The sequence below is a fragment of the Pagrus major genome, chromosome 13 (assembly GCF_040436345.1).
Source record: "Pagrus major chromosome 13, Pma_NU_1.0".
NCBI classification, from domain to species: Eukaryota; Metazoa; Chordata; class Actinopteri; order Spariformes; family Sparidae; genus Pagrus; species Pagrus major.
The window spans coordinates 2330304-2344084 of record NC_133227.1 but is presented as its reverse complement, the minus strand read 5'-3'; positions in this window follow the sequence as shown (position 1 = coordinate 2344084).

The window sequence follows — 13781 nt, the reverse complement described above, 5'->3', positions numbered from 1 at the left end:
ATGTTTTTTTTTCCTGTTGTTGTCTTTTTTTTTTTACATTTTAAAACATAAGTCGAACTTCACCTGACTTTCCATCGGCATTAGGGTGAGTAGATGATGACTTAATTTTCATTTTTGGGTGAACTTATCCTTTAAATAACATGAAAATAGTTTCTTCTTATCAAAGGTTTGGATAACAAGCTATTTTGGAACAATCTGACTACTACTGTAAATGAAACTGTGGTGGATGACAGAGGGTAACATTTACTGTCAGCACATTATTATAGAATCGTATGATTCCAGTAAATATTTTCAAATAGTATATAGTCCATTATTCCAGGAAACAAACCATCAGGGATTGTGAAACTTTTATAATCTTTCCCGTCAGACAATATTAACCTTTTTAAACGATAACCTCTGGCTATAAACTGAAACATGTGTCCTTCCCCTAATAAACAACTCAGCCACACTGACAATATTACTCAATCCCCTCTCCCACTACTTAAGTTCAACTCAGCCAAGCTACAAACATCCTTGTTTTTTGGCAGGGGCGACAACCACTGTTGAAACACATGTGAAAACTGCTCAGTTGCCAAATGAAAATCAGAGTGAGTTGAAACAGATGGTAACAAGGGAGCTGATAATCATCCAAGCTGCTGACCTGTGACTGAATAAAAAAATCAATGGAGCAAAAAACAATACAAATATCTGACATTGGTCATTAATGAAAACCTTTTGTGCTCAGAATTCTCCAGTGAGTTGAAGGTGAAGGGTCAGACACATGATGGCAGGGATCCAAGGATACCACAGAGGTTTGGTTCGGTTCACATGGGAACTTAATCTTTTCCTCCATTTGAACAAAGAGTTCTCTTTCTTAATGTTGAGGGAGTCTGTCGATGTCTGTGCCACGGGCTCCATCTGCCTGTAGACTGGAGAAATCATCACTCACGCCCCCGTGCCTCCTCCAAGAGTTCATCTCTCCAGTAATACTGACATCTACTGATGAAGGCAAAGACCTGCAAGTGACCCACATAGTTCATATTCTATAACACAGGAAAATAGCATCCTGTATTCTTTTGTTGTCATTTATTAGCTTATTGTATGCATTTTGGTATCATTCAGCTTTAAAATGACTTGAATGTACCACAATTTATCCCAACGACACACATAAAATGACTATTTACATTAACAATTAAAACTGACACGGTTCAAGTATAACTTGGAGAAATGGGATGGTGAATGGCAATTAATAGATAATAAAATACTCATCACAGCAACAAAACAAGCCTTGTGACCTTTGAGCAATTTACAAAGAGAATCCAATACTGGAGGACCAGCTTGTAAAGCAAAATGATTTCAGTTACAAACAATGCGAGAATGAATAAACCAAAACTGTGGGAGTCAGCAAGCATGGCCAAAAAGAAAAAAAAAGATGGCGTAAGTCTGGACCTGTCTCGCAATGGGCCATGGGAGCCAACAACTTCCCTCCCCAAACTAGTGAATAACGCAAAGCAACAAACAAGGCGTGCAAATTTCGAAAAAAAGTAAATTAACACAAACTAAGGAGCAAAAACGACAAAAAAGATAGCGAAGACCTGCAATGTGTGGGGAGAGCTCCTTCTCCTCACTCAAAAATGGGGCAGCACCCACCAATCAGCTGACCAGGAGCACCTGAGTTAGGAGAGAGAAGAACACAAGGGGGAGTTTATAACAATGTGCAGGAGGAGTAGTGCTTTAATTTCTTTACCCTCAATGCTGACTTTAATTATACAAGACTTTTCAGGAGGACAACAGTCTTCTACAATTAAATGCAAGAATGAACATGCAACAGACAAACATACAGGACAGTTCTTACATAATCAAATCGCTGTTCATTTCTTGTTTTCTAAAACTACCTGGAACTCCAAAACCAAAACTGCACTGAGAGGCTCTGTGGGAGTATCTGATGTTCATCTGCCTCACAGTGGACATTTTTTATAAATGCAGCTTTAAACAAATAAAAAAAAAAACTCCTCCTTCATTCAGCTCTTAAGTTCCATTGTTGAATACAAGTTGAATGACATGTTTTTGTACCTTAAGTACCTGAGTGTTCAACTGAACATTAAAATGGACTGGACAGACAACACAAATGCACTTTACAGGAAAGGAGACTCGGGTCTTTCGGAGAGCAGAGGCACTCCTGGGGACCTTTTTTGACTGTGTTGTGGCATCAGCCATTTTCTATGTAATAGTCTGCTGGGGCAGCAGCATCTCGACTGCTGACAGGAAGAGAGTTGACAAACTGATTAAGAAGGCCAGCTCTGTCCTGGGATGCCCCTTCCACCCAGTGCAGGTGGTGGGAGAAAGGAGGATGTTTGCTAAGATATTATCCCTGATGGAGAACGACTCCCACCTCTGGGAGAACACTTTGACAGCGATGGGGAGCGCCTTCAGCGACAGGCTGCTTCACCTTAACAGGCTGCCCACACTGGATGCTTGTGTAGTGCGTTGCTGAACTGCTGCTGCTCACTCACACACTTTCAACTGTGCAATTTCAGCATCTCAACGTGCACTGTGCTATACCAATGTGCACTGGTGCAATTGTTTTGTGTTTATATGTTTAATTTTGTTCCTCCTGCTTTCTTTTTTTCTCTTGTTTTTCTCTCGCTTTTTTACTTATTGTATTACTTATTACTATTGTTTTTTATTGATGCTTATTTATATTTTTGCTCCCTCCTTTGTTGCTGTAATAATGCAAATATCCCCATTGTGGGACTAATACAGTATTATCTTATCTTATCTAATCTGGAGAAACCTCTCTACTCTAACCCTACAAAGTCTTAAGTCCCCAAAAATGTATGGCTTCACTGTCTTAAAATGTCACACTCAACACTGTACATGAACATGTATCAATGTGCAGGCATCGGATGACTTATCATAATGAATGCACACTGCTGTGCTTTTGGTCTGGTTAGGCACAACAAATACTTGTTTTGTCACCACAAACACAGCTGGAAATTGTCCTGAGGTCTCTGTAAAAGTATCCAGTGGTTTCACTCTTGCAAACGCTGACACGCAGCATCGTGATGCGGTCACTGGCTTGGCATCCGTCTCGCCTGCAACTCCACCACCATCCACTTCCCCTCCAGATATGAAAGTCAGGTCATAAACATGTCATTTAAAAGTGATATGACACCATATTACAGTGATGTCAATAGAGTCTGTATCACATGTGAAGGTATTAGTGGCGTGCAGAACTGAGACTGCATTTTATCCTGGCGAATTCACTGTCAGCCTATTTTCACCACTGGAATAGATGATACAATACGGTACATTCATGCACTAGGGTCCGATGAAGAAGATTCACACTTCGAGTGAGAAATAAATTAAGTAACATTTATACACTTCTCTTAAGAAGAACAAACTATTAGCATAAATAAATGCAAAACACACAAAACTCTTACACTGACAGTAAAACTGTTACTAAGGCACAGTAGGCATTTTTACTGATACAATCATGTGTAATCACCTCGAGGCTATGGAACAATTTTTTATTCACAAAGTCAGCCTCATGTTCCCCAGGGCTGCAGTGATGTTATATGAGTGCAATCTGCTCCACTCAGCACACGCAGGCATCCTAAATTATGAAGCTATTTCAACGCTCTAACCGTAAATTTGAATAATTACTGAGAACTGTTGTCAAATTATGTAAACCACCTGCTAGGGTAGAAGTTCCTCTCTGATAAGAAATGATGTGAAAATGCTGTAAACATTAATATTGTTGTTTATAATAAGAATGTTTGTATACTGGAAAGAGGAGTCAAAAGGAGTCTTAACAGTTTATAATGTGTGTTCCAGTGATGTAATGTAGCCTAATATGGCCCACTAAAAAGTGAACTGGGACAGGATAATGGAGTTTGTGGGTTTCTGGAGTAGACTAGAGTTGACTAGTGTAGCAGAGCGAGTAATATTAGAGTGAACAACTGGAGTACAAATCAAGGTTGGCTAAAAATTGGTGAAGATTTTCCTAAAAAGGAAATGTTACCAACAAAGATGCAAAGGTTAATTCTACGTGAGTCATGATTCCAGCATATGATATTGTTTGAGTGGTTTGATGACTTTTATGAAGTGAATCTTTTCTCTAATTATATTAACTTGTACATTTCTCTTCGACAGCCCAGTTTCCATTTTGAACAGACTTTCTCCAGTCCTTTTTAACTAAAGCAGGCAGGGAAGTTACTCTAATTAAACTAAAACAACTCCAAACTATGATGCTGGTTCACAAGAGGGTTCAATCAAACTGTCATGTATATCTCTCCCACGGCGACTTGGTGGGGGATTTCAAAATAAGTCAGTCAAAAAGTAAGGCAGTTTTGATCACCAATTTGAAACGACTTTCACTGACTTTGTGTTAATTAGTCCTCGTTGTGATTTTCAAGCTCTAAAACAGACTCCGCTATTGTTTGCTGTTAAAGCACAGAACAAGAATTGAATGTGACAGAGCTCACCGTGGGACAGTTGGGTAGGGCTGTACTTTCACTGCTGATCACAAGAGCACAGTGATTACTGACAAGCCCCTACATACAGAGTATAATTATCCATGCGCTGCAGGCTATTTGTTTTTGATGGAAACACTGTGTGAAAAGAAACGGGATCCTCCTCGCTGGTAATATAACAATAACAATAAGCCTCGGATCATATTCCAAAAGGTAAGACAGCTGTCACAATACAAAAAAATGGTAATGATGAACAGTTATGATTAATTAATTTTAAATTAAAGCAACTACAAAGATTGGTGTTGATTCTGGCGGCCCCTATGGACAAAAGTGGCCGTGATTCCAGTAGTGACCTGGCTAGCTCGTGCATTTGTTTTTGATGTGAGTGAAAGAAAGAAGTGACATATTTTTAATAATATATTTGTTTAATAAACACAGCTGATTAAAGGGTGAGGTCATCTTTTAGGGGCTATGTAAGATTAATAACTGTGATATTACGATGGTGTAAAAAAGGAAACTTTGTTTTAGTGCCGGCATAGGCTACATGTCAACCTACAACTAACACATTTTGTTGCTTGGTTATAATAGTTTTCTTGTGAAAGCCGACATTTTGAGATTTTCAGCGCTTTTTCTGGCGACCAAAAATGGAACGACGCCTGTGCGCTAGTTCAGGCAGGCAACTTGAGCTGCACTGCTATACACATGGCATGCCCCACTCTCACCACTCATCTACCAAATGCACCCTGTCAAACTGCAAAAATCTCCCAACTCTCCCTCTGCCTGTCAGTGCCACCACTGTTAAGATGTTTTGCTCAGCACTCCCCAGTATTTCTATGTGAACATATCTGCATTGAGTGATGAGGTCGGAGCCTGGACGCCAAACTCTAACCATGTTGTGCTGCCCTTATAAACATGAAATGTCCTACTGAACTGCCTTTTTTTCACGGTAAGTCAGACCATCTCTATCCGTGATCTTGTCGACCGAAGCAGGTATTTTAGGCCAAACTATGATGTTTTCCTAACCCTAACCAAGTGTTTTTTTGTGCCTTAACCTAAGCAGAGCAGCGTTGAGACAAAAGGCAAATAGTAGTAATACTTCTTACTGCCAACTTTGACTGAAAAATGTAGACATAAGCTCCGCTTGTCTGTGTGCTGTAAATCGTTCAGTCTGACCCGACCCGGTGGCATTACAAATAGCTGCCAATATTCTCGCTGATGGTCTTGTTTGCTAATGTAGGCCATATAGAGGCACTGGTATGAAACTGAGACTGCTTCGTAACAAATTCAAAGTTCCTTGTAGTACATTTAATGCATGTTCCTATACATTTATTTAGCCCCGTATACAACAAAACCAGCTTCATACATATATTTATACCATTTATAGGTAAAAGTGACTTTCTTGGTACTGGTACAGTCGTAAGCATTTTGTTTGAGAGCAGATCAGATAAAAGCCATTTGCATTTAAATCTCACCAACTGAGTCACTGCCAGTAAAGGGAATCCAGATGGTGCATATCCATTTGAAATTAATATGTCCGGATGGTGTCATTGTTCGTGGTTTAAAATACAGTTTAGAGTTGGGGTAAAATCATTCTCTCACAGTTTTATTTTCTATCTCCTCCTTGGTGTCATTGCATTTTCCTGCTTTTTAACTTGCATGGTAATTTACACACAGTCCCTACCCCACTGATGCAAGTCACTTCCTCCCTCTCTCTTTCTTTCTCTCTCTCTCACTCTCTCTCTCTCTCTCTTGCTCTCTTTCTCCACCCAGCTGTAGATCAGGATACATGAATGCTAGGGAGGAGGGCAGTGGCAGAAATAAGAGAGAGGGAGAGGGGGAGAGAGAGAGAGAGAGAGAGAGAGAGAGGAGGTAAAAAAAAAAGGCAAGACATAGTAGCACAGAGTGTGTTGGAGGGCAGCATACTGTAGCATACTGCTGTGTTGTGATCATGGAGTGAGCATGGAGCAGCAGGACCAAAACAAGAGGAGAAGGGGAAACAATGAGGACACAGCTTGGCTTCATGCCTGATCAATAAAAGGTAGATTAGTTCAGAATCTGAGCATTAAAACAGAGGGCTCATTAAGACAGCACTGCTTTGCAGGACTGACTGCCTGCAGACTCGTTTGAGTTTGAAATCTACCACCAAAGGGATTTAAGATGTGAAGACAAAGTCACTCCAAACCTTGAGGACCTATGAGGACATAAGAAAGCGGAGAACTGGCTCCTGACATTTGGACTCAAGGAAACATCTTGCAGCAGGATCAGACACTCAGGTATGCCTGCTTAAAACACAAACACAAACACATTTCAGGTTGCAATTGTATTGAAGCCAGAAGCAGCTCCGTTCTTTAGTCCTGATAATCTAAAAAGTGTGTGGTACTGCAAGAATCTATTTTTTCCACTGCAATTTAATGGTGTATTAACGGGGCAGGACAGTTGTCACTTAGCGTTAGACGGTGACAACAGACATAGGTCACTTGACTGAGCTTAAGTAACATGAAATGACACGAAAAAACCAAAATAAAAGGTGACTAAATGTTCTTTTCGCAATTTTGACATCCCTGGGCTGTTGGTGAGGATGGAGGGAGGCTTGTCATAATGTGTTGGCTTGAAATTTATGTCATAAATCAAAGCTCGCAAGCACCAACACACACTGTATTTAATCAAACCTCTGCTCATATGCAAAAATCCACACATTGTCGCCTTGTTCTTGACTGAAACGTTGTTGCGCAAATCATTAAAATGACCTCCTGCACACAGAAGGAAACTGGCACATGTGAATTCACGGCTGGCACGGACACACGCACAGGCACAAAATGCCACCTCTGTGAAAGGGTGTTCCAGCTAAATGCACGCGGGGCTTAATGAAGTCTACGCCGTAGCATCAGTGTCTACATTATGGCCTCTTTCCAAGGTGAGCTGAGTGTGGAGGACAACAGAGCGGGAGCTGCTCGCTATGACAAACATTTCAGCGAGAGAGGAGAGAGAGTTCGCCACAGGAGCCACGTTTGGAATTTTATTCCTCAAATAAATTATTCTTTGTGCTGTCAGACACTGAGAGGGGGATCTGTGTGGTATGTTTGAAATGCTAATATAATATAGAACACTTGTTTTCCCAGCAACAGCCTCCCCTTATTATGAGCATCAATAGACTGCCATTCCTATCTTTTAACCCAGAGGTCGTCAAACTTTTTCTTTCCCCGTTCAGAAGCTTCACAAAAGTTCACGTCCCCCAACCTACCATTGTTATCAATCATTAAAGGGAAAATTCACCATTTTTACACATTAAAGTGTGTTTACAGGTCTTGGGGTGTGCTACTGCATATGTGAAAAAAAGGCGTATAAAATTGTCTTTTGGCTCTAGAGGAAACTGCATATAATCTGATGAATTACCTCCAGTGATATCACTCAGTAGCAACGTTGGATGGTGGGTAATGTAGGCACCATGTTTTGAAAAGGAAGAAAAATACATGGAATAAAAAAGGGATATCTCCGGTTCTGCTGTATTGATTTTAATCATTTGTTTTTAAACTGCCCGTGATGAGTCCAACAGTGTTATAGGAGTGCTTTCAAATCCCGGTGCCTACAGTACCCACACTGCCACTGAAGGACATCACTGGAGGCAATTTATCAGATTACACGCAGCTTCCTCCGGAGCCACAAACGGCTTTATACTACTGTTTAGTAGTATTTACCACTTAACAATGATAGAGAAAGCAACTAATATAAAAAGCATCCAAGTTGGATTTTGGTGAACAAATGGTCAAAACTGTAGCGTCAGCCCACTCTTGTATTTTCCCTAACAAATCATATTAATTCCACTCAGTTTCACTCCATATTGTGTCCCTGGTGGTCCCCCAAGCAGTGGCTTTACGAGCCCTCAGGAGGGCCTGCTCCCCAGTTTGACAACCACTGTCTTACCCTGTCACACTTTGTCAGAAGAGTTTACAAATGAGAGCATAACTCTTTCTCCCTTATCTCAAATCTGCAAATTATTTTTGACAACTCTAGTTATCCCTAATTCCTGCAGCAATGAATCACTTCCTTGTCACAATTCTTGCTCTGTGCATTGTTTCAGCTTGTCCTGCTTACTCATCTATTTCTTCACAGCACCGTCTCAAAAAGCCTCTCACAGTAAACTTGTTCCTCTCTTACTTTTAGACGGATGTAATGGTGTGGAAACACCGCTGCTCTCTTGAAATATCAGACCTTTGAGTCAGTCAGACAAGGGATGGGGAGACGAGCGGCCGACCTGACAACTCCGGTTCCAGTTTTAGGTGTCCCTGCCCTGGCTGGAGTGCGCGGCTGGAGGACGACGGGAGGAGATAGAGGCGGAGGAGCCCTGCTGCAGACGTGGGGACCTCACTGCAGCGTTGGTGTTCAGACATCCCCAGGGATAAGCAGACCACCCACGGAGAACAGTGTACAACTAACTGATACACTGTCCACACCATCAGATAACATTACTCAAGCATCCAGCAGCTATATTACCAAGGAAACGGAGTACAGGGAGATATTACTGCTAACAAAGAGTGACAAGGAGAAAAGGGCTATTTTAAAACAGAAAAGTGGGGAAGCCAAGACCAAAAAGGAAGTGACTTTCAGAGCACTTGGTGAAGCCTCTAAGGATGTGACCTGCAGTCAGAGGAGCAGTAGTGGGACTTATTGCTATGCCAGGGCAATCAAGACCAACCCACACTTTGCAGGGACTGTAACCAGCGTCAGGCCTAAATTGAAACCCTCTGCCCGCTACACCAATGGCAGCGTGGTTGATTCAGAGGCGATCGGTGGTATTAGCCTCGATAGCGATGAAGCAGAGCCTGTAAAGAGTGGAAGAAACCAAACCAGACCGCAAGGTCATTATGCAGAGCAGTCTGGGAAGTCGCTGCTGTTATCTGCCACCCGACCTTTCGGTTTGCCACAAAAAATATGCAGCCATTGTGGTGGGAGACAGTCTGTAGCCAACACTGTTGTCACATTGGGGGAGAAAAGCCCCACCGCTGATGCTTGCCTCGGAGAAAAGGGCCTCAACTCGCTGTCGACTTGCACGCAACTCCAGATGCCCCATAAGCTTCATGAAATCTCTGAGAGCGTCACAAACAGAGACAAACGGACGCACATTACAGTCAATCCACATCTGTTGTATCTCAGTGAAGAGCTAAAGTATCGGAAAACACCACACCCGGCTTGTCCGGTGCACTCTCGGAGCAATTTGGTCACTTTGTCACAGACGCATGCTGCCAGTGACACAACCCAACCCACAACCATCCTACATGCTAAAACCATCACTGTCACTAAAGCAACTATTGAAACAAGACACGATGATCCCAGTGCAAAACCGTCACAGGAGGGTAAGATCCCCCGACCGACAAGCCTCATGTTGACTCCACAGATGGCCACAGCTACCAAACCAAACAACCCACATTCAAACACGTATCCCAAGCCCCTCAAAACACTACAACAACAACATATTGTACCTCAAAATGTTTGTGTATCCGTACATGCTACACCTGAAAATACTCTGTCCCTACCTTCTCATTTGTACACTACAGCATCCATTACCAACACGCACCAAACAGCCATTAATACGGCACTGATGTCCACTGAAAGTATACCTGCTAAAGTTGCTAAACATGAAACCTTGCACTCAACGCAAGTCAACATAGCAACAAATACAACTCATAGCGCAGGAAAGACCCTTAAATGTCCCATTGTGTCACTGGCAGCCAATGCATTAGACCCCATTCATAAACTGGAAACAACTGCACATCCTGTACCACTAACTTCGCCCGATCCAGGTCATAAAATGCAAGAAAACCCATCCTCAAACATTAACAGCAAGCCACCAAGTAAAGCATCTGTTATCGACACAGCTGGATTCCCCACCTTTGATAGTACAGCGCACACAACTACACCACATTGCAATTTGAATCATAACTCCAATTCAGATCAAATTACGCACACCAGCACTAAAAACACATCTGAGCCTTCACAAATCAAGCCTAAATACTCTAATTCTGAACCTACGCTCCACGTTTCAACAGCGTCTCTGAACGCAGCTCCTAATGCAACAAAACCCCAAGACTCAAGAGCTCGGCTGCTTTCGAGCGCAGCTTCCAGTTCCACATCTACATGTAGCAGCACCCTATACGAAAATATAGCCCTCAGGAACTCCTCAGTCCATCTGAAAAATTCACCGCCCACAGCCGCCACTTCCTCATCTAAATTGTCAGGAAACCAAATGAACGTGTGCTCGTCAGGTACAGCTTCACTTCAACCAGCAGACACAACACAACGCAGCAGAGAGCTCAGTCGTAATGAAGCACCCCGCACACATCAACGCGGTCACACGCGAGCGGCAGACAGCAGAACTCAAACGGATAATGAATCTGTTGTTTCCAATCAGGGGAACGACTCCACAACTACTCCAGCTGCATTATCTGAGCTGCTAAATGTGTCCAAACATCATAACAGAGGCAGTGATGCAAGCGATCCCAAATCAACCATTATTCCCAACACTGACAAATTCAATGGTAATCTAATCAATGAATTAGTTGTGTATGAATCACAACAGCATGAAAATTCAAATCTATCACAGGTCACTGGCCTTCAGAATTATATTTCCCTAATTAAGTCAAGCAGCTCTTGTCTGCAGGGTTGCATAAACACAGAACAACAAAGGCTTGCACATTATCAAGGATACACAGAAACAGAACATGAGGGACGATGTGCTGCATGCCCACCAGTGAAAACAGCCCAGGAGACGGATGCAAATAGAGAAAAGTTTGCCATGGGTATATCAGCCAGGCATGCAAATATTAAGCTCAAATCCAGTGCAGATGAACAGACACGTCCCAACAACCCAACAAAAACAAACTCTGAGCCCATCATCTCATCACTGGAAAACACTGGACCACATGTGCACACAACCACCACAGAATCTTCATCCCCACAATACTTAGACACTTCATCGCTACCACAAGTACACACAAGTCCAGAGCTTTCTTTCACACCAGCCTCTTTTAACAATAAGGGAGAGCTTTGTCCGCATGCAAGCCAGGAATGTAATTCCATATTGCCGTCATCAACAATGAACTTGGCGTCCCTTCCCCGCCTCCAGCCCTGCGACGCACAGGCAATCGTCAGACCAGATTCAAAGTTTAGCCCTGCCCGCCCTCAGCCGTGCCCAGAGGACACCAGTCTGGCTCACTCCCACCCAGCTGATGCAGCCCTGTTGCTGCCTCCCTCCCCACAGTGCTGCAAATCAGCAGCCCTACAGCAGAGGCTCGAGACTGTGGAGGCCAACCTGGCAGCCAACAAGGACAGGATCACTACTCTGCTTAACATTATCCATGACCTGGAGACGTGCCACACTCCATCGAGCGGGTAAGGAGACGAGTGTGTGTCTGCATGTGTGTTTGTAAGTGTAGGTGAAATGACTCCCAGTCATTTTTTATTTGTTTAACATATGGAACTGCAACAATAATTCTGTGTTGCTTATTAATCATTTGACTCATAGTTTAACTCTGCAGGGTCAGATATGTCTTTGATTCTTTTTATATATATATACTCTAAATTCTGTCCAATTCAGGTATAGCTGTTTGCCAGACTTTGGCTTACTCACTTACTTTAAAAGCTGTCCTGCAGTGCTGATCTTTGACTTTCCAGTGACTCATCACTTGCATTTACTCGAAACACTCAGTGACTTTGTAATTTCTTGGCAAACGGCATTGTGTTTCAGTCCAAACAAAAAGCTTCTGTAACACTTTATAATAACCATCTTTAATAATGGTAAATTTATACTAAATTAAACATCAATTGCAGCTTTATAATGGCCATCCAAATAATCTTTATACACGAACTACACAGTATTTATTAACCATTTACAAAGTGTTATAAAAATCAGTTGAAACTTTATGCAATCATTGCTTAATAACAGTTTATAAAGCATTTCATTGTTAAAAATGAAATAATTATAAAGTAAAGCTTAATTAAAGGACATATTGATAACATTTTGATGTAGACAAATCATTTATTAAAAATAATACATCTACAGAGCCTGTAGAAAGGTGCAGAATAAAAGTATCTTTTTTCCATTTTTTTTTCCATTATTATGATTGTGAAGCAATAATATTTTTTTTTTTTGTCGGATCCCAAATCATTCTTTTGTTTTTCTCTGTGTAAGAATTCTGACAGTTGGTTCGAGCTTCAAGATTTGTGAGCCAATAGTATAATGCTGTTGGTATCACGTGGTATCTGTGTTTCATCAGCGATCGACAGTCTTGGTAGTTGCCAGTTTGTGGGAAAAAACGTAAGAATGGTTGCACAGTATGCACCCAGCATACTGTCCTAATGTTATCTAGCTTTAGCAACGTTAGCTAATGCACAAACTGGCAAGCTCTTGAGGGGGCGGATAGTTAGAACAACAGCGGTGTTGAAACATGAATGCAATGGTCGGGGGTAAATTGGAAATGCCCCATTCTGTCACTGAATGCTATCAATAACGCCGTTAAACTTACCATATATAATATATGATTATTGTGTTACCATGATAGCAGTAACATTTGTAACATAAAATCCAGTTTGAGGTTATTTATACCCACTTGTAGTTTCCAGGGGTAGACATTTTTCAATCAAAAGATAAGATACGTTTTCCCAATAACAAGGTAGGTAATGATGGCAGCGAATGTTTGTCACAGAAACTGTATGGTCATCCTGTGTGACGCAAAATATGGATAGTTTGTGCAACACTGTTTTCCTCTAAAATGTAACAGCTAAATGCAATGTGAAGTTGACGTTCAGAGTTCATTCAACAAATTGTCCATTACTGATTTTCTGGTGACACTGACACACACACACACACACACACACAAAAGCCTGAAGAAGAGAAACTAATTACCATTTAACCATTAATTGAATATGATGTAAGAAGTCCCCTTTTGAATTTGACCATACTGTCAATATGTTATGAAGCTGTCTCTGTGGTCACTATAAATGTGTTATATATCAGTGATGGTATTGTGCTGACGTGAAGCTTTAACATTGTTACACCTTGTGAAAGCAGGTCTGTGAATGTGTGCCTGAATGTGACAGCAAACTACTTGGGCATTTCAAGAGGGCACATCTCAGAGAGATTTATTTAGCCATAGAACTCTTCTGGGACAAATAACAGGAATTAAAACCTGCTTCTGGCAATGTGTCTCTGTCAATCATTCTCATCCACTGTAGTGTGCTAATAAGCTGTGACTGCCTCTGAGGTCATGTTTCAGAATAACTGACTCCTAATAACCGACTGATGTCTGACATAATGCATGTTATCAAGCTCAT